At 50.6% G+C, this 18,694-nt stretch overlaps 1 protein-coding gene and 1 long non-coding RNA gene across 2 annotated transcripts in view; one reads left to right on the top strand and one right to left on the bottom strand.

Annotated features, from left to right (window-relative positions):
* The window catches only part of LOC115473867 (beta-2-microglobulin-like), a 44,453-nt gene extending 26,288 nt beyond the window's left edge, over positions 1-18,165 (top strand). Inside the window, exon 4 of the mRNA XM_030209019.1 lies at positions 17,674-18,165. The gene's annotated coding sequence lies outside the window, so the exon portion shown is untranslated. The remainder of the gene's footprint in view (positions 1-17,673) is intronic.
* On the bottom strand, positions 9,410-17,666 carry LOC115473869. The gene is made up of 2 exons (XR_003942770.1): positions 16,204-17,666; positions 9,410-10,325 (listed from the first exon to the last, which is right to left on the bottom strand). It is a non-coding gene; the product is annotated as an uncharacterized LOC115473869 (long non-coding RNA).
* Positions 18,166-18,694: the final 529 nt, after the last annotated feature.

Raw genomic sequence — 18,694 nt, 5'->3', positions numbered from 1 at the left:
GAAACAGATTCAAACTTGATCAGATCATTCGTCAACGCCGCGCAAACCGAGAAGAGGACTTCGCTGGCAGGGGTTGGGGTCTCTCACCAGCACAGGTATGGCGATGGCGGCGGGGGGAGGGTTGGCGGCGGGAAAGGGGGGGTCCAGAGAGGGTCGCGGCAGGGGGGTCCATGGGTCAGGAACTCGGAGGGGGGTCTTGAAATCGGAGGGAGAGAGAGAGAGGGGGCCTGGAATTCAGAGGCGAGGGGGGGGGCCTGGAACTTGCAGGAGAGAGAGGGGGGGCCTGGAACTCAGAGGAGGGGGGAATGCACCACCTGTAAAAAAAAAAAAAAAAAAAAAAAGCACCCCCAATCAGGCCCGTACAGAAGACCTGGATACTTATGGACAAAGTGGTGAGTTGCAGGGGAGAGGGGAGGAAATGGGGGCCATGGGACTCGGAGGGGAGGGAGGGGGGCGTGGGAGGGTCGGGGATAACCTTGCTAGCGCCCGTTTAATTTCATACAGAAACGGGCCTTTTGTACTAGTTTGACTTATAATGTACTTACTGCTGAGAGACTTCTTTGTGTATTTACATTTTGAGGTATTTTTATGGAAATGGGGTGATTGGGAATAAATTCCAGAACAGAAAATGTGAAATCAAACTGATTTTCTATCCTTTCCATTACGTTCATTCCCACTATTCCAGGACAAGTGGGTAGTTATGTCCATCGACCAGCAGGTGGAGATAGAGAATACAGAACTGAGCACCACTACATAGCTCCATGCTAGCAGCTCAGCTCCTCCGCATCTTCTATTTCCAGCAGGTGGATGGACAGACTTCCTCTGTCTCTGGTTCTGAGGCTTTGCTCCTGGTCCAGTTGGTCAACTGGTTCCCGGTTGAGCATAGTGGGCAGACATACCTGGTGGTGCTGGGTCCCTGTTGGGCTTTCCCCCCTGGAATGTTCTGCGTTCTTATGGGAGCCTGCTCAGCAACCAGTCTATTTCAGAAGATAAGGAACAGTGCAGGCAGCACAGTGAGTTTGGCAGGCTGGTGGTGCTGTGCCCTGCCTTGATGGGGGTGACTGTGTCCCCTGGGAGCATGGACCCAGGGTAGTGTGTTCTGTGCTGTGCTTTGGGCCTCAGGACGTCCTTGGGAGCAATTTGTGTCTGTGCTCAAAAAAAAAAAAAAAAAAAAAAGGCTTTATGGTTGTGCTGCGCTCCGGTTTAAAAAAAAAAAGTGCACGAAAGACAAGCGAGTTTGTAGCGCGGTGCGCCACGACAATCTTCGTTCATGGCGAGCCCCTGCTGGAGGTGCGAGGAGCTGCCCGTCTTGCAGTAGGCGGGTTCCTCCTCGGGCTGCTGCACGGTGTGCATTCCGGTTCCTGAGTGGATGGGTTGAGGTCGGGGCTCACGCGCACAGAGCGCCCTCAGTTGCAGCAATGTGTTTCTTCTTCCAGCTCTGGTCCCCAGTGCAGCATCTCAGCGCTTCACCCTCAGAGGAGGCGGGAATGGCAGCCGTTTGTTCTCTGCTGTAGCAGTGGGGATCTCTTCGGGGCGGGGGGGCGGCCCCACCCTGGGTCAGATCCTACCCTTCTGGGCTTTTCTCTTGCTCTGCCAGATTTGGGTTGGGGCAAGTAGTTCCTTCTCCAACGCCCTAGCATCTCCTGGGGGACAGGGGACGGGGGTTTCCCCGCCGGCTCCCAGGAGTTCACTGCTATAGAAATGTTTAATAGTAGTAGTAGTAGCTGATAACATGTGGGAGTCCTTCGTTTTGTTTTGCTGCAGTTGGGCTGCGCTATGGGGTCTCCTCTGTCAGAGCCCTTCGTGGAGGTGAGCTCCCTCTGGGGGAGGGGATGACCCTCGGTGCTCGGATCTGTTTCAGTTGGGGGGGGGGGAGTTCGGCTCCCTGTTGTCCGGTGGCGCTAGCAGCGCTTCCCATAGCGAAACCCTTGGGGTTCTCTGGAGGACAGTCGGGAGGCTAGCCTTGCGTAGGGCCTCAGGGGGCTTGTCCAAGGTGTTCCCCATGTAATAATCATTCGGGGCCTGTTTACCACAATGTACAATGCACTTGACTCAGGCCTGCAGGTTGGGAGAACCATGGCCCACTTCTTTTCTCTAGTGCAGGGAGAAGGAGAAGCTCCGTTCCCTACATTGGACTCAGTGTCTTCAATCACCTTGAATTTTCCCTTCCTGGTTGCTGGCGGCATTGCCTTGCAGAATCTGCTAGATGGGAACTGAGCTGAATCAGACCTTGTAGCCCATCTTGGAGGTGTTTGCATTAGGAGCTGCAGGCTTCTATTGGTAGCCCTTGTCTTTCCTGCTGCAGGCTGTCTTGTCAAGGGCTGCGGCATGGGCCTGTTTGCAGTGGCAGCAGCAGTCTGTTTCCCGGGGCAGTCCCCAGGCTGCCTGATTGGAGGCACGTTTTGCCTGTCTGGTGGACGCTGTGTATGACATTTTCGGGCTTCGTCCTAGGGTATGTCTTTGGCATTCACCACAAGCTCAACAACTTAACCAGAAACCTTATTACAAAATCAAAAAAACAAAAAAATTAAATCAAATTAAATGTGCTCAGTTTTTTGGTGTGCTATAGTGTCTGAGTTTTGAGAAGCATTTGCACTCCAATCTCGCATCATCGCACGTCCTACCACCAGCCAAGTATTAATGTTAAAAAAATATATCAAAAAATCTTTTCATTAAGATAAAAACAGCTGTTAGGTATTTGAAATTACTTAGCTTGGGTGCTGGTGCGAACAAAATTATCAATGTTCATAGAATATCTTCACAAAACTGCGCCCCAGTCATCTTAGACTTCCTGGACGCTGATCTACAACAGAGGCTCCAATAGCATATTTTCTTCTCAATCCATGTGATGTGAATTTCTAAATACCCTGTTCCCAACATAGGCCATGTTTCGCCATTAAACTGGCGTCATCAGGGGAACTTAATTATACAGCAAAAACAGGTCAGGAATCCGTCCAACCCGAAGAACAGCTGGTTTTTCTTCGGGTTGGACGGATTCCTGACCTGTTTTTGCTGTATAATTAAGTTCCCCTGATGACGCCAGTTTAATGGCGAAACATGGCCTATGTTGGGAACAGGGTATTTAGAAATTCACATCACATGGATTGAGAAGAAAATATGCTATTGGAGCCTCTGTTGTAGATCAGCGTCCAGGAAGTCTAAGATGACTGGGGCGCGGTTTTGTGAAGATATTCTATGAACATTGATAATTTTGTTCGCACCAGCACCCAAGCTAAGTAATTTCAAATATCTAACAGCTGTTTTTATCTTTAATGAAGAAAATTTTTTGATATATTTTTTTTAACATTAATACTTGGCTGGTGGTAGGATGTGCGATGATGCGAGATTGGAGTGCAAATGCTTCTCAAATAGCACACCAAAAAAACTGAGCACATTTAATTTGATTTAATTTAATTTTTTTGTTTGTTTTTTTTTATTTTGTAATAAGGTTTCTGGTTAAGTTGTTGAGTACCAGTATTGAAACCGTTTCTTTAAGAAAACCCAGAGTTTGGACAGTTCACCACAAGCTGTCAGTTCTGCCTTCAGCCGTAGGCGGTGGTTGCCACCTCCAAGGCCTGCGTGGTCAGGTTTACACTTTGGGGCACCTTTCTCTTTGGGTACACCCTCAGCGATTTGGTTCAGGAGCTCGGTGAGTCGGACTCCAGCGTTTGCCAGGGGACGTTCTTGGACCGCCCTGTGGGCTCGGCAAGTGCCCAGAGTCCTGTCAGCACTGGTAGGCCTGGTCCCTCAAAATTTTGGTCAGAGGGCTCGGTTTCAAGCCTGGCATTCTCCCTTCTGGGGGACGGGGAATCAGGAACCAGTAGGGTACTCTGGGTGAGTGGCTGCTGTCTCCCTGCCATCCTTGGGTGGCCTGGCTGGTCTGGGCCGACACGGAGCCACTTTCAGGCATTTCAGGATGTGTGGACTACCTTCTCCTCAGCTTAGGTGCTGGATTTTCGGGGTCCTGGCTTCTGGCTGGCATTCTCCCCTCTGGTAGCCCCTCTCTTCTTGCAGTCTCCTTGTCAGAGGGTGCCTCTGTCTGCTCAGAGCAGAAGAGCAGTGGAGGTGCTGCTATCCTTTTGGGCCATTGTTCCTGTCCTTCCTGCCGAGCGCTGTGTGGGTCGGTACTCCATCCTTTTTGGGGTTCCCAGGAAGACGGGGAACAGTGCAACCCATTCTGGATCTCAAGGGATCCACAGGTATCTGTCAGCAATCATTGCAGCTTCTGACTGTATTTTTTTTATTTTTGTACCCCGCGCTTTCCCACTCATGGCAGGCTCAATGCGGCAGACAATGGAGGGTTAAGTGACTTGCCCAGAGTCACAAGGAGCTGCCTGTGCCGGGAATCGAACTCAGTTTCTCAGTTCCCCAGGACCAAAGTCCACCACCCTAACCACTAGGCCATTCCTCCACTTTCGGATGGCGGCCCTGAGGTCTCTGCCTCCGTTTGAGTTTCTCTCCGCTCTCGACCTCAGGGAGGCATACTTCTCTTTCCCGCTAAGGGCTGTCTTGGCAGTTAATTCCTGTTCTGGACCCTGCCAGTTGCTTCTGTCAGACCTGAGGACCCTTTTTGAGGTCATGCTCATAGTGGCGGTCTTTCTGCGGGGGGAGACAGGTTTTTGCATTCTTCTGTACCTGGATGACTGGGTCTCTTCTTGCCTAGCCTGAGTAGACCCCTTCAGCGTTGGTTCACCCCCAGTTTTTTGTCTGGTTTGGGTGTTTAATTTCAACAGGAGCAGGCTGGCGTCAGTGCGCCAACTGTTATTCCCGATGAGCTTGAGTTTGTTTCTTCAGAGGGACAGCGCTTTAAGTTAACTTCCAAGTTTCTCGCTTTAGGGGGCCCTGCTCAGCTGCTGGTCTCGGGTTTCAGAGGGCGGTGGCATCTGACTCTTTTGCTTTCGGTGCATAAGGGGGTTGCTGCTTCCCCAGTCATTGACCCTGGGAAGGTCCTCCTCAAGCCTGCTTTGAGATGTTGTGTCTATGGATACCAGCTTCTTGGGCTGGGGTTCCTTGGTGCAGGGCTCTTGGTCTCCAAGGAGGGCATTGGCCCTCTATCTTCTGGAGCTGTGTGCAGTGAGCTGAGCTCTGGAGGCCTTTGCCCCACTGTTGGAAATGCCGCTGTTTGGGCCTTTCGGTATTGCCTGCGGCAGTTGCCTTTTTTCCGCCTCGCAGGGCGGGGGGCTCCTAGCAGTCTGCTGGCAGAGGAGTCCAGCTTGTTAATGGACGGGGCAGTGAGACTTCGGTTGTGCCTTCAGCTGGTTTGCGGCGTCCCTCAATATGGAGACAGACTTGCTCAGTCGGTACGCTCTGGTTTCCAGCAGAGGGAGCAGTTGGTCGAGCCGTTTTCAGCTGGTGCCTAGTCCTATGTCTTGTTCCTCGGTTCTTCAGCCACTGCCGGGCATCGGACTGTAGGGATCTATTTGCCCTGCAACGGTTGTCTCTGAGCGAGAGACCTCCGTATGCCTTCCCCATGCCGATTTTAGGCCGGCTGTAGGGGAGAGTGACAGACCTTTGGGGCAGGGTGATCCTGGTCTCCAGCCTGGCCATGGCTTCCATGGTATGCAGATCTTGTGAGGCTCCTGGTTGGGGAGCCATTGTGATTCCCTCAGTGTTGAGGTTTTTCTTTCGGGGCCTAGTGGCCATGGAGGTTCCCTCCCCCCCTTTCCTTTGGTCCTGTGGCCTGGCCCTGGAGAGCGCTCGGCTGAGGAAGAAAGGTTATTCGCTTTCAGTGGTGGCTTCCCTGCTTCGGTCCGGGAAGTGCTCTTCATCATCGGTGTCTGCCAGAGTGTGTTTCTAAGTCTGGCGTGCTGTGAGGTTTTGGGTCAGCCTTGTGTCCTCTCTGGGCCACTTTCTGGCTTTTTGGCAGGAGGGAAATTCATGGGGCTAGTGCTGTAGGCCCAGTGGGGGTCCTGGCTTGCTTGCAGGAGTCTTCGTTAGCTGCTCCTTCTAGACTGAGTTCTTTTCTGGTCCTTCGGGTACTTCAGCACTCCCCGTTTGAGCCTGTTTAGGTGGCCCTCGTTCTATGGCACAATGGCTTAGTTGGCTAAAGCACTTGTCTAGTTCTCTCTTTGTCCACGGTGTTCTTTGAGGTGTTTCTGTAAACCTGTTGCTTCTCGCAATTTCAGTTTTTCTCTCTTGGCAGGTCCCTTTATTCGTTTTTCGGAGGCAGGGGTCTCACTTGGGGCAGTACCATGCTTCTTGCCTTAGTGTTTGGTCTTTCTTTTTCCATAGTCAGCTGTCTGTTTTTTGGAAGCTTCTGGTCTTAGCAGGGTGTTCTTGCATTTCAAGGTTCCCGATGTTTTTCGCCATTTGTTTGGTCCTATTGGGCTGTTTGGTAAACAGCAGGGGGGTCTTATGTTGCCCAAGGATTTCTTTGCCCAGTGGGTGAAGGTGGTTGTGGTCTCGGCCTGTATCCTGGGAGGCGCTTCTCAGGTTGAAGGCTCTCTCTCTCTCCTTGACGTGTGGCTATGTCTTGGGCGGAGGCTTCGTTGTCTTCTCTGGCGATCTGTAGGTCAGCAACGTACGCTTCACTGCATACCTTCAGTAAGTATGGTAGAATGGCGGGTGCCGCTCAGGCAGCAGCTACATTTGGGGCGTCGGTTCTGCATATGGCAGATTCGGCTTCCCACCCTCGTAAGGATAGCTTTTGAACATCCCACTTGTCCTGGAGTAGTGGGAATGAACATAATGGAAGGAGAAATTTAGGTCTTACCTGATAATTTTCTTTCCATTAGTTCTTCACACTATTCCAGGAGCCCTCCCGTGGTGCGACGCCTTTTGTTGGTGGCTCTATGTACTGTCTTTTTATCCTGTTTTCCAGGGGCCTTATCTTTGAATGGGGCTGAATATGTTGATTGCTGACCATGCTCCTGATTGGGTGTTTTCTTCCTTGAGGATGGATGCTGAGCTGCTAGCAGGGAGCTATGTAGTGGTGCTCATTTCTGTCTTCTCTATCTTCACCTGCTGGTCGATGGACTTAACTACCCACTTGTCCTGGAATAGTGTGAAGAACTAATGGAAAGAAAATTATCAGGTGAGACCTAATTTCTCCTTTATCTTTCAAGAGGACTGAGCTACAGCCTCAATCCACATTGAATTCAACCACTAATCAGGTTATTGAGCTGTATGTAAATAGGCCCCTGCTTCCGTGCAGAAGAAGCTCCCAGCAGCCACTCTGACTGGGCAACCTGATTCAGCCTTTCTGGGGGAATTCTGCAGCACAGTTGGTGCAGAATTCTGTAAAGTACCGCATCATGGCGGCATCTCAGTCAGTCTCCCACAGCAATCGAGTGGCAGGAGGAGGAGGTGAAGCACTGCACGTAGGGTCACCGCCTCCTCCTTCTCTACTGGTTTTGAGCCATTGAATCATGTGAGTCTAATCTAGCAGAGGAGGAAGTGACCTAATGTGCAGTTCTTCACCTCCTCCTTCTGTGCAGCTTCTTGTGGAGGGAAAGGGGAGAGAGCAACTGATGCTGACTGAGTGTGCCATGGTGAGAGAGGGAGGTTGGGGGGGGGGGGGGGGGGCAAAGTGTGTGCCGTGGTGGGGGAGGGCTGGAGAGATACAGCAGGAGCTCTGAAGGGTCCAGCAGTTCAGGAGGAGTAGAAGAGATCAGCATTCTATAAGCTAGGAAGCATATGAGGATATTGGCTCAGATCTGGTGAGGTCACTAGACTACCTTGGCACCACAGGGATGCTTCCTATATACTGTTTCTGGCAGTAGCACATGGGCTCGAAGTTAACATTAAACATCACCTCTTGTTCTGGACATTTTGACCTGGGAAACTACTAGATTGTCCATTTTGTGTACGCTAAGTTGCAATTCTTGGAACTGAGGGCAAGATGCACTAAACTCAACGAACAAGTTAACAACCCTTTAACGAACAGTTTTCCTACCCTGGCATGCATTAAAGCCCAATTTCCGTCGACGGTAGCAGCAAACGAAAACGGAATGCAGATGAGCAAATTGTGTAGAAACCCTATTGAAATGAGATGCACTAAAGTTTTCCGCTTGCCCTAACGCTGGAAAACTACCGGAAAGGTAACGAGAGGTCTGTACCTCTTGTTGTGGCTGCCTGGCTAAAACTTTAATGTAAAAACAAACAAAAAAAATCGCGAAGGGGGCAAAAACGCTCGCCAGGAGCATCCTTTATTGACGCCTGAGGTCGCCGCTGCTCCCTCTGCATTAATCAAAATGTAAAAAAAAAAAAAAGGATCGGGAGGGGGCAAAGGCGCTCGTCAGGAGCGTCCTTTTATAGACAGCCTTGCCCCGTCGCAGCGCTTCTCACCTCTGTGTGAGGGCGCTGCACGGGCAAGAACAGCTGATCGCCTCTTCGAATGTCCCTCCTTTCCTCCTGGGCCCGCCCTCGTCTGACGAGGGCAGCTTAAAGTTTTGATTTTTGGAAAGCGGGGAGCAGTGGCGACCTCAGGCGGGCGGGGGCAAGGACGTCCATGAAGGACGTTTTTTTTTTTCTATTCTTACGCACATTAGCCACGCCGATAACGTGTGCTTTCTGTGCGCATGCGTTTCCTACTCCGCTACGGGGGATTGCACCAGATTAGCGAAACTTTCATGCATCAGACTTTTGAATACCATACCGACATTTTCTGAGGTGTGTTTTTAGTGCATTCTTTGTTTTTTCAAATTCAGTAAACTCTTTTTACGTTTGGTTGATGCATCTTGCCCTTAGGCACCAAATAGTCCATTGATGTAGTTCATGCTGTATTGATGCATGGCTTGTAGTGTCTGGTGCTGAGGTTGTCACCAGTTCTGTTAGTGGTTACCTATGCAGGGGTCTTACCCTACGTGTGTATTATAGAAAGGGGGAGAGCAGAGCAAGGTGGTTGTGCACCCTGGGGTTTGGGGGGGGGGGGCAGAGAAAGCTGTTGCCATGGGAGGGGGGAGATCAAGCTTGAGAGTGTGCCATGGGGAGGGTAAGGGATAAATACAGTGATGGCTTGGAAGAGGAATGAGAGGTGGGGTGTGGTGCCTGGGGGAGGAAGAATAATTAAGAGGTTTGTGGAGGGGAGAGATTGAATGTGGGAAAAGGCTTTGGGGGCTTGCTGGGTGAGGGTGAGAAAATAACTGAGTGAGAGGGGACTGGGACGGCTAGAGCCTAAGGAAGAAAACAAGAAGGGATTTCAGGCCTAATGAGGGAGAAATTCTTTGCAAAACTTTGCATTATTTGTTTTTGCACAAAATTTCCCTAGGCATAAGTCCTGAGCCTCTGCTAGGTAACTTTGCGCACACAAAAACAAGGGGCTGTTTTACTAAGCCGTCAGACACTAATGTGCACCTAATGCAGCTTAAAATGGCATACTGTGAGACATGCTCAGATGTCCTGTGGTACGTTGCCATTTTAACGTGCACAAATCCACATGCTGAATTTTTTTCCCTCAATTTTTTTGGGGGGTGGGGAAGGAGGGCACATCTGTGCAGGATTACCCCATGAGCCCTTTCCAAGGTAAGAGCTCACACAGTAATTTTATTAATGGATGCATGCTAGCAACATTAGCACCTGGCCATTAATACAAAAATTGGAAAATTAGCCATTTTACAGCTGCAGCAAAAATGCAGAAGAAACCTGCGCAAGAGCATGCTATGGTCATTTTTTGCTGCAGTTTAGTAGGGCCCTGAGAATTAAAGTAGCAATTGAAAGTGTAGATATTCTGTATTGCCACCTAGTGGGAATAGCACAGCAACACCTGTTGCCTTGGGACAGAGGCATCATGTGGTTAAACTAAGCTCCAACTTCTGAAAGCTGACCTATAATATATAATCTAGGACCAGAAAGGATTCTGAGCCATGCTCACATGCCGGGGGGGGGGGGGGGGGGGGTTCATTCATTTCTTAATTGTCACCTTAATATTTGTATAGAATGCTTTACAGACACACATGATTGTGGTAGTTGGTACTTGAAGTTTAGTCTAATAAGACAGAGACAAATAGACAAGGCATAAGGCCTTAAAAGTAACAAACCATCTAGGGGAGTAGCCCATGGACAAAGAAGGGAAACTGTGTGGACTGCAGATTAAAGGAAAGATGGGGAAAAAAGTGGCCTCTGGTGTAATTTTGAATCTGGCAAGGTAGGGGCACTTAACATCAATTATTCAGTTATCCCTAGTTTTGAAAATTATAATTGTCTTCATGCAGTACTTATTTTGCCCCTATGGCTCCACTTCTTATACTTCCCTATGCTTCCCATTTAGAATTCCTTCCAAGCCTAGAACCTGATGTCTCCTTTATAAGCACTTTGTTAAAATGAAAAAAAAAAAAAATCAGTATACAAATATGCATTTACATGAGACAGCTACTGGTCAAATTACTCTTCCATATCATCAAGCTGATCAATCCATAGACTGGTGGGTTGTGTCCATCTACCAGCAGGTGGAGATAGAGAGCAAACTTTTGCCTCCCTATATGTGGTCATGTGCTGCCGGAAACTCCTCAGTATGTTCTCTATCTCAGCAGGTGGTGGTCACACATCAGCAGCAGCTCTGGCTAGGCCTCCAAGCCTAATTTTTAGGTTTTGTTGAGTGCCTGGGGTTGAGGGCTCTTTTGAGCAAGTGCAAACCTGGTGGTGCCAGGTCCCTCCTTTTCTCCCCCCTCCCGCTGGCTCCGTTAAAAAAAAAAAAAAAAAAAAAAAATTTGAACGGCCTTAAAGGCGTTTATTTCGACGTTTATTTAAGCGTCTATTGCAGCTACTCACTGAGACACCAGGTCGTTACGACTCGGAGCGGACAGCAGGTAATTTTTACCTTTTTATAGCGGGCGGGGGTTCCCCGATTCTTCTCCTCGTGGCACATGGCGTCGGAGGGCGAGGGCGCAAAGGGTCGCTCCCCGGGTCGCTCGAGCGCTTCTAGAGGGGATGCGGGGGTCTTCAAGCCGGATTCGCCCTTGGTGGGTGACAGTTTCGCGACCGATGCATGTCCCGGTCCTTCCTCCGGCGTGGCGGTTTTTCCCGCCATAAACGCCCATCCCCCGCTCCTCGCCTCCGCCATCTTGGCCGGCCACGCGGCTCGGACGGCTTCTTCTTGGGCCGCCCTTGAGGTTGGAGACATTAATGCCATGAACGCCCTTAATTTGGGCGACGGCACAGAAGCGGCTAAAGTTAAGAGCCGTTCTTCCCGCGCGGCTCCTTCGCGGAGTTTCGCGCCGGACGCCATTTTGGATGCGCAGCATGTCTCTCCCCCGCTGTTGCGAGCGCCGGTTGAGAGAGCGCCTAGGGCTGTTGCCCAGGCTGCGGAAGTGCACAGTCTGGGGGGTTTCTCCCCCGAGTTTGTTTTGCTGCTGCATCGGGCCTTCCTCATGCACAACGCTGCCCCCGCTCCCTCCTCTGGTAAAGAGGTTGAGGTTCCCAGAGGTAAACGCCCTCGGGTTGATTCCCAGGCCTTGGAGGAATTTGTCTCCTCCGATGTAGATGAGGGCAGCGTGTCTGGGGTCTCCCAACGGTCCTTTGCGGATTCCTTGGAGGAGACGGATCCCCGCTCGGATGGAGCGGATGACCCCTCTGCAGCGCGGCTTTTTCACCCGGAGGATTTGCCCAACCTGTTGTTACAGGCCATGGACACTTTGAAGATTTCCTCTCCGGAGGACGTCTCTCCCTCAGCCCCTGTTGGCTCTGCCATTATGCTGGGGACGAAGCGCCCGCCTAGAACCTTCCACGTGCATGATGCCATGCACACCTTAATTTCGGCTCAATGGGATGTCCCAGAAGCGAGCCTTAAAGTGGCTAGGGCTATGTCCCGCCTCTATCCTTTGGCTGTGAGTGAACGTGAGGCCTATCTGTGGCCTACCGTGGATTCTTTAATCACTGCGGTGACTAAGAAAACGGCATTGCCGGTGGAAGGTGGCACGGCCCTAAAGGACGCCCAAGACAGGAGATTGGAGGCGGCCTTAAGGTCGTCCTTTGAGGCGGCTGCTTTAAGTTTGCAGGCCTCAGTTTGCGGCTCCTATGTGGCCAGGGCGTGCCTGACTATGGTGCAGCGGGCTTTCCCCTCGGATCATTCCTTGAGGGATGATTGGCCAGCCCTGGAATCGGGCCTGGCCTATTTGGCAGACTTGCTGTATGATGTCTTGAGAGCCTCAGCTAAAGGCATGGCTCAGACTGTCTCTGCGCGGCGGTGGCTTTGGCTGAAACATTGGTCTGCTGACCACGCCTCAAAATCCCGCCTGGCTAGATTGCCTTTTAAAGGCAAGCTGCTCTTTGGGGTCGAGCTGGACAAAATCGTGACTGATCTCGGCACGTCTAAGGGCAAGAAGTTACCGGAGGTCAGGGCTCGGGCTAGTGCTCGTCCCGGTACCTCCAGAGGACGGTTTCAGGAAGCCCGTCGGTACCGCCCGGGCAGGTCGGGTGCTTCTGCCCCCTCTTCCTTTAAGAGGAAGTTCTCCCCCAAGCAGCATTCCTTTCGCAGAGACCGCCGTCCCGGAGGTGCTCCCTCCGGTCCTCCCCCAGGGTCTCGTACCCAATGACGGGGTATTGGTCCACGCCCCAGTGCAGATTGGAGGACGGCTGTCCTCGTTTCTGGGCGAGTGGACCACAATAACTTCAGACGCTTGGGTGCTGGAAGTCATCAGAGACGGCTACAAGCTAGAGTTCTGCCGACCCTTAAGAGACGGGTTTGTACTCTCTCCCTGCAAGTCTCCGGTCAAAGCTGTGGCAGTGCAGCAGACTTTGGACAATCTGATCCGCCTGGGTGCGGTCGTTCCGGTGCCAGAAAGTCAGCTTGGCAAGGGGCGTTACTCCATTTACTTTGTGGTACCAAAGAAAGGAGGTTCTGTCCGGCCTATCCTCGACCTCAAAGGGGTCAATCGGGCCTTGAAAGTGCGGCACTTTCGCATGGAGACTCTCCGCTCTGTTATAGCGGCAGTGAAGGCAGGGGAGTACCTGGCATCCTTGGACATCAAGGAAGCGTACCTGCATATTCCCATCTGGCCTCCTCATCAACGCTTTCTGCGTTTTGCAGTCCTGGGCCGACACTTCCAGTTCAGAGCCCTCCCGTTCGGGTTGGCTACTGCTCCGCGGACCTTTTCCAAGGTAATGGTGGTCATAGCGGCCTTCCTGCGAAAGGAAGGAGTACAAGTCCATCCTTATCTGGACGACTGGTTGATCCGAGCCCCCTCTTATGCAGAGTGCGGCAGAGCTGTGGACCGGGTAGTTGCTCTTTTGAGCTCCCTGGGATGGATCATCAACTGGGAGAAGAGCCAGCTGCGCCCGACTCAGTCCCTGGAGTATCTGGGAGTTCGATTCGACACCCAAGTGGGCAGAGTGTTCCTGCCAGACAATCGGATTGTCAAGCTTCAGGCTCAGGTGGACCAGTTCCTAGTAGCCTCTCCTCTTCGGGCTTGGGACTATGTGCAGCTGTTGGGCTCTATGACGGCCACGATGGAAGTAGTGCCCTGGGCCAGGGCTCATATGAGACCACTACAACACTCTCTGCTGCAGCGCTGGACTCCGATGTCGGAGGATTATGCGGTGCGTCTTCCCTTGGATCCAGCAGTGCGCAAGGCGCTGAGCTGGTGGATGCAGACAGACAAGTTGTCTGCGGGAATGCCTCTGGTGTCCCCAGAGTGGATTGTCGTCACGACGGACGCCTCGTTATCGGGCTGGGGAGCCCACTGCTTGGGAAGGACAGCGCAGGGGCTCTGGTCTCCTGCAGAGGCAAAGTGGTCTATCAACCTCCTGGAACTCAGGGCCATTCGGTTGGCGCTTTTGGAGTTCATCCCGGTACTGGTGTTGAAGCCTGTACGGGTCCTGTCGGACAATGCCACGGCTGTGGCCTATGTCAACCGCCAGGGAGGTACCAAGAGCGCCCCTCTAGCCAAGGAAGCTATGAGTCTATGCCAGTGGGCGGAAGCGAACCTGGAACAGCTGTCAGCGGCCCACATTGCCGGAGTCATGAATGTCAAGGCGGACTTTCTCAGTCGCCATACCTTGGAGCCCGGAGAGTGGCAGCTATCTGCTCAGGCGTTCTTGGACATCACGAAGCGCTGGGGCCAGCCGAGCCTAGATCTGATGGCGTCATCGGCCAATTGCCAAGTGCCGCGCTTCTTCAGCAGAGGACGGGACCCTCGATCCCTGGGAGTAGATGCTCTTCTCCAACAATGGCCGACACAAGAGCTTCTCTATGTGTTCCCGCCCTGGCCCATGTTGGGCAGGGTACTAGACCGGGTGGCAAAGCATCCCGGCAGGATAATCCTGGTAGGTCCGGATTGGCCCAGGCGTCCCTGGTATGCGGACTTGATCAGGCTCTCAGTCGACGATCCTCTGCGGCTGCCAGTGGAGCAGGGCCTGTTACATCAGGGTCCCGTGGTGATGGAGGATCCCTCCCCCTTTGGTCTTACGGCCGGGCTATTGAGCGGCAGCGTCTGAGGAAGAAGGGCTTCTCAGACAAGGTCATCGCCACTATGCTGAGAGCGAGGAAACGCTCTACTTCTACTGCTTACGCCAGGGTTTGGCGTATCTTTGCAGCGTGGTGTGAAGCAGGCTCTCTTTCTCCTTTCACTGCTCCAATTTCTTCAGTGTTGGCGTTCCTGCAAGAAGGTCTGGACAAAGGCCTGTCGCTCAGTTCCCTTAAGGTCCAGGTAGCGGCTCTGGCTTGCTTCAGGGGCCGCCTGAAGGGTGTTTCCCTGGCTTTGCAGCCAGCTGTGGTGCGCTTTCTCAAGGGAGTTAATCACCTGCGCCCTCCTCTGCACTCAGTGGTGCCTGCGTGGAATCTCAACCTGGTGCTGAGAGCATTGCAGAAGCCGCCGTTTGAACCCTTGTCAAGGGCATCTCTGAAAGACCTGACGTTGAAAGCAGTCTTTTTGGTGGCTATCACTTCAGCCAGAAGAGTTTCCGAGCTCCAGGCGCTCTCATGTCGAGAGCCTTTTCTACAGTTCACTGAGGCAGGAGTGACTATTCGCACAGTGCCTTCCTTCCTGCCCAAGATTGTTTCTCGCTTCCATGTGAATCAGCAGCTATGTCTCCCTTCCTTTCGTAGGGAGGACTACCCAGAGGAGTACTCTGCTCTTAAATATCTGGATGTGAGACGAGTCATCATCAGATACTTGGAAGTGACCAATGATTTCCGGAAATCGGATCATCTGTTTGTCCTGTATTCAGGTCCTCGTAGGGGTCTGCAGGCTGCTAAGCCTACAGTGGCAAGATGGGTCAAGGAAGCCATTGCAGCGGCTTATGTGGCCGCGGGGAAGGTGCCGCCTATCCAGCTGAAGGCTCACTCTACAAGAGCTCAGGCGGCCTCGATGGCAGAGGCCGGTTCCGTCTCCTTGGAAGAGATATGCAAGGCGGCAACTTGGGCTTCGGCCCATACATTCTCCAAGCATTACCGCTTGACTGTGGCTGCTCGGGCGGAGGCCCGGTTTGGAGCTTCAGTGTTGCGGTCAGGGATTTCTATGTCCCGCCCTGGGTGAGTACTGCTTCGGTACATCCCACCAGTCTATGGATTGATCAGCTTGATGATATGGAAGGTAAAATTATGTATAATCATACCTGATAATTTTCTTTCCATTAATCATAGCTGATCAATCCATAGCCCCTCCCAGATATCTGTATTGTTTTTATTCTGGTTGCATTTCAGGTTCAAGTTTAGTCTTCAGTTACTTCAGAAAGACTTCGTGTTCAAGTTTTTTCACTTGGATTCTTCAAGAGTTAAGACGAGTTTGTGTTACAGTGAGCTGCTGCATTCCTCTCCCCTCCGTTTTACGGGGCTGGATTGAGACTTAAAATTCTGCCGGCACTCCCTCCCGCTTCGTGCGGCTGTAGGGCAGTTTTGTACCCCTCCCGCTTCGGCGGTGTTAGGGTCAGTCAGCTCCTCCCGCGGTTGCGGTTGCAGGATAAGCCAGATCCCCCCGCATCGGCGGGTGTGGTGTCCCTCCCCCGCTCCGCGGGGATGAGCTGGACGGATTCCCCTCCCCCACTTGTGTGGGGATGAGCTGGGTTAATTCCCCTCCCCCGTTTCGGCGGTGGTGAGCTGGGCAGAGTGTCCCTTCGTGGGTGTAATTCTCTAAGTGCTGAGTCCTGCGGATGGAGCTTTGATATCGACATACTGAGGAGTTTCCGGCAGCACATGACCACATATAGGGAGGCAAAAGTTTGCTCTCTATCTCCACCTGCTGGTAGATGGACACAACCCACCAGTCTATGGATTGATCAGCTATGATTAATGGAAAGAAAATTATCAGGTATGATTATACATAATTTTACCTTCTCACACTGTTACACTCCCTGTTGCCTTGTGCATTCAGTTGAAAGTGCTTTTCACTCTGCAGCTCTGTGCTATCTCCATCACTACTTCTTACTTGTGTTAAGCAAGCTACTGCTAGCTGTGCCTTTCTGTGCCATTGCTAATCCCAGATTCTGCACTTTGGGGAAAAGACTATTACCAGAGGTGTGCTCCAGGGATTGTTCCTTGGTCTGGTTCTTTTCAACAGTTTTGTAAACAATATTATGAAAGGGCTGTAGGGAAGTTTGCTTTTTTGGTGGATGTAACCAAAATTGACATTGGGGTAGATATGCTCTGGAAGAGGGATCTAGCAAAGTTTGAGGAATGGTCTAGCATGTGGAAGCTTCATAAACTCAGGGAGCAGTAGTATGGGGTTAAATTCTTATGTGCATCAAATAAGAGCAGGACCTGGGTTTGGTCATATCTGATGGATTTATGTTGGCCCAACAAGGTGACTGCAGAAGCTAGAAGTATGCTTGGGTGTGTAGGGAGAAGAATGGCCAGTAGGATAAGAAATGATGGTGCCTCTGTATAGTCTCTGAGAATTCATTTGGGAGACTGCACCTTCTGAAGGATGTAAATAGGCTAGAGTTGGTCCAGAGGATGGCTTCTAGAATAGTCACTGGTCTTTGTCCTAAATCATATGATCTAAATATCTCCCTTCTCCATTTCTTTCAAAGTATATATATGATGAGGTGTTTCCATGGCATAAATGCACAGGAGGCATGCTTCTTTCAAATAAAAGGAAGCTGTGGAACAAGGGATCATAGGATGAAGGCAAAAGGGGATAAACTCAGGAGTCATAAACAATTAATGTTTTTTATGGAAAGAGTGGTGGATACAAGGAACAGCCAGTTGAGGTAGTGGAGATGGAGGAGAGGAAGGCATTGTAGAGCTTATCTGGTATGTATATATATATGTGTGTGTGTGTATATGTATTACATACAGACAAGGTAGTCTTATAGTCTCTTATGTGTTGCCAATTGCTGTGTGGGTTTTTTTTTTGCAGTTAATACATATTGTCAAGATCAGTGCATGGTAACTGTAAAACCTCCATGTTAACTATATGGCTCAAACACTATCAGCCTCTTCTCAGTTTCCCCTTCCCACCCCAGGGTTGCTAGCATTTCATCTCCCCCCCCCCCCCCCCCCACTCCATAACATTGCGCAGACCCAAGCTGAAGTACTGCTGGATCCTGCAACCCTCTCCCAAAGTGCTTACAGGGCTTGCACAGCATTTGCTCTTTTTTGGGGCTGGCATGGGAGGAACTAAGTGGGAATGGCTTGGGAGTGCAAGCCCAAAAGTAAGAACCCGAGCCACACTGCTGCTCCCAAATTCTGCAGCCCTAGATGGATGCCTAGAGGCACGGCCGGCTCTGAGTACAGCATATGTCTGGTTCTACAACAGAAATTTTATATAAATGTAACTAGTTTTTTAACTTCTTTTGCAGGTGATCCCAGTAGAACTATCCGCTGAGACCACAGATGATGATGGAAATATATTTACTTTCTCCAACCCTGATGCCTTCTAATGGCACCCTATCTTGAAGGAGTGGCAGCAGCAGTACTAGATTAGACCCAATACAGCTGGGAGAGTACAACATTTTTTTGATAGAATGTCATGATTTTTTAATCATTGTTCCTGGAAGTCATATTTTGACCAGGATATCTCAACCTATTCTTGGGGCTTTCTCTTCAACAACAAATGTACGAGATATAATTTACCTTTGCATCCTCTGAAGGCAGATTTCTCGTGCATTCATTTCTGGAGAGCCTGAGAATCTTATAGAATTGTGATCATGATCATATAATTTGTAAGGGATTTAGGCAAGTCTTTATCATACAGTATTTCTTGGTAATGACACAGTGCAGAGGGAAATAGGATCCCTTTTTTCAAGTTCCTGTCTTTAAAGATGGCCAGGGAAAATCATTTGCAAGCCACATCAAAAACATGCAAGTAAAAAATTGTATGGTATGTGTTAACTGAATGACTGTAATATTCATAGGGAAGGGTTTTCTTAAGAACTTTGTCATATAGCAAATGATTCCAAAGGATCCTGAGCTAGAAGGAAGAATGTGAGAAGTATAGATAAAAATGTGAACATTCATTCTCTGCTCTGTGTGGCATCTTTTCACCCTCGGGAAATAAACTGAAAATACTACAGTGACATGGGGACTCTCCCTTCACTGTCTCTTCCTCAACCCCCACCCCTCCATCCTAGAAGGAAGTTGGCTAGAAGGGGTGCTTGGAAGTATATCTGGTGATGCTGCTGCTCCTCTTTACTTGATTTTTCAGCATTTATGAACTGCACAATCAAACTTTGGAAATACTCATGAGTTTTAATCTTGGCTTCTGGAAATATTTGCTTTTTCTGCTTAACAGAAGAGAAAATTTCATGTTTTTGGATATGAATCAAAATTAGATTAACTAGGGCTGCATTTCTGAAGTTGGCTGTGAAAACTAAGGCTGTT

The sequence above is a fragment of the Microcaecilia unicolor genome, chromosome 7 (assembly GCF_901765095.1).
Source record: "Microcaecilia unicolor chromosome 7, aMicUni1.1, whole genome shotgun sequence".
In the NCBI taxonomy this organism is placed as follows: domain Eukaryota; kingdom Metazoa; phylum Chordata; class Amphibia; order Gymnophiona; family Siphonopidae; genus Microcaecilia; species Microcaecilia unicolor.
Note: the sequence above shows the minus strand (reverse complement) of the source record. Positions and strands in the feature narration are given on the sequence as shown.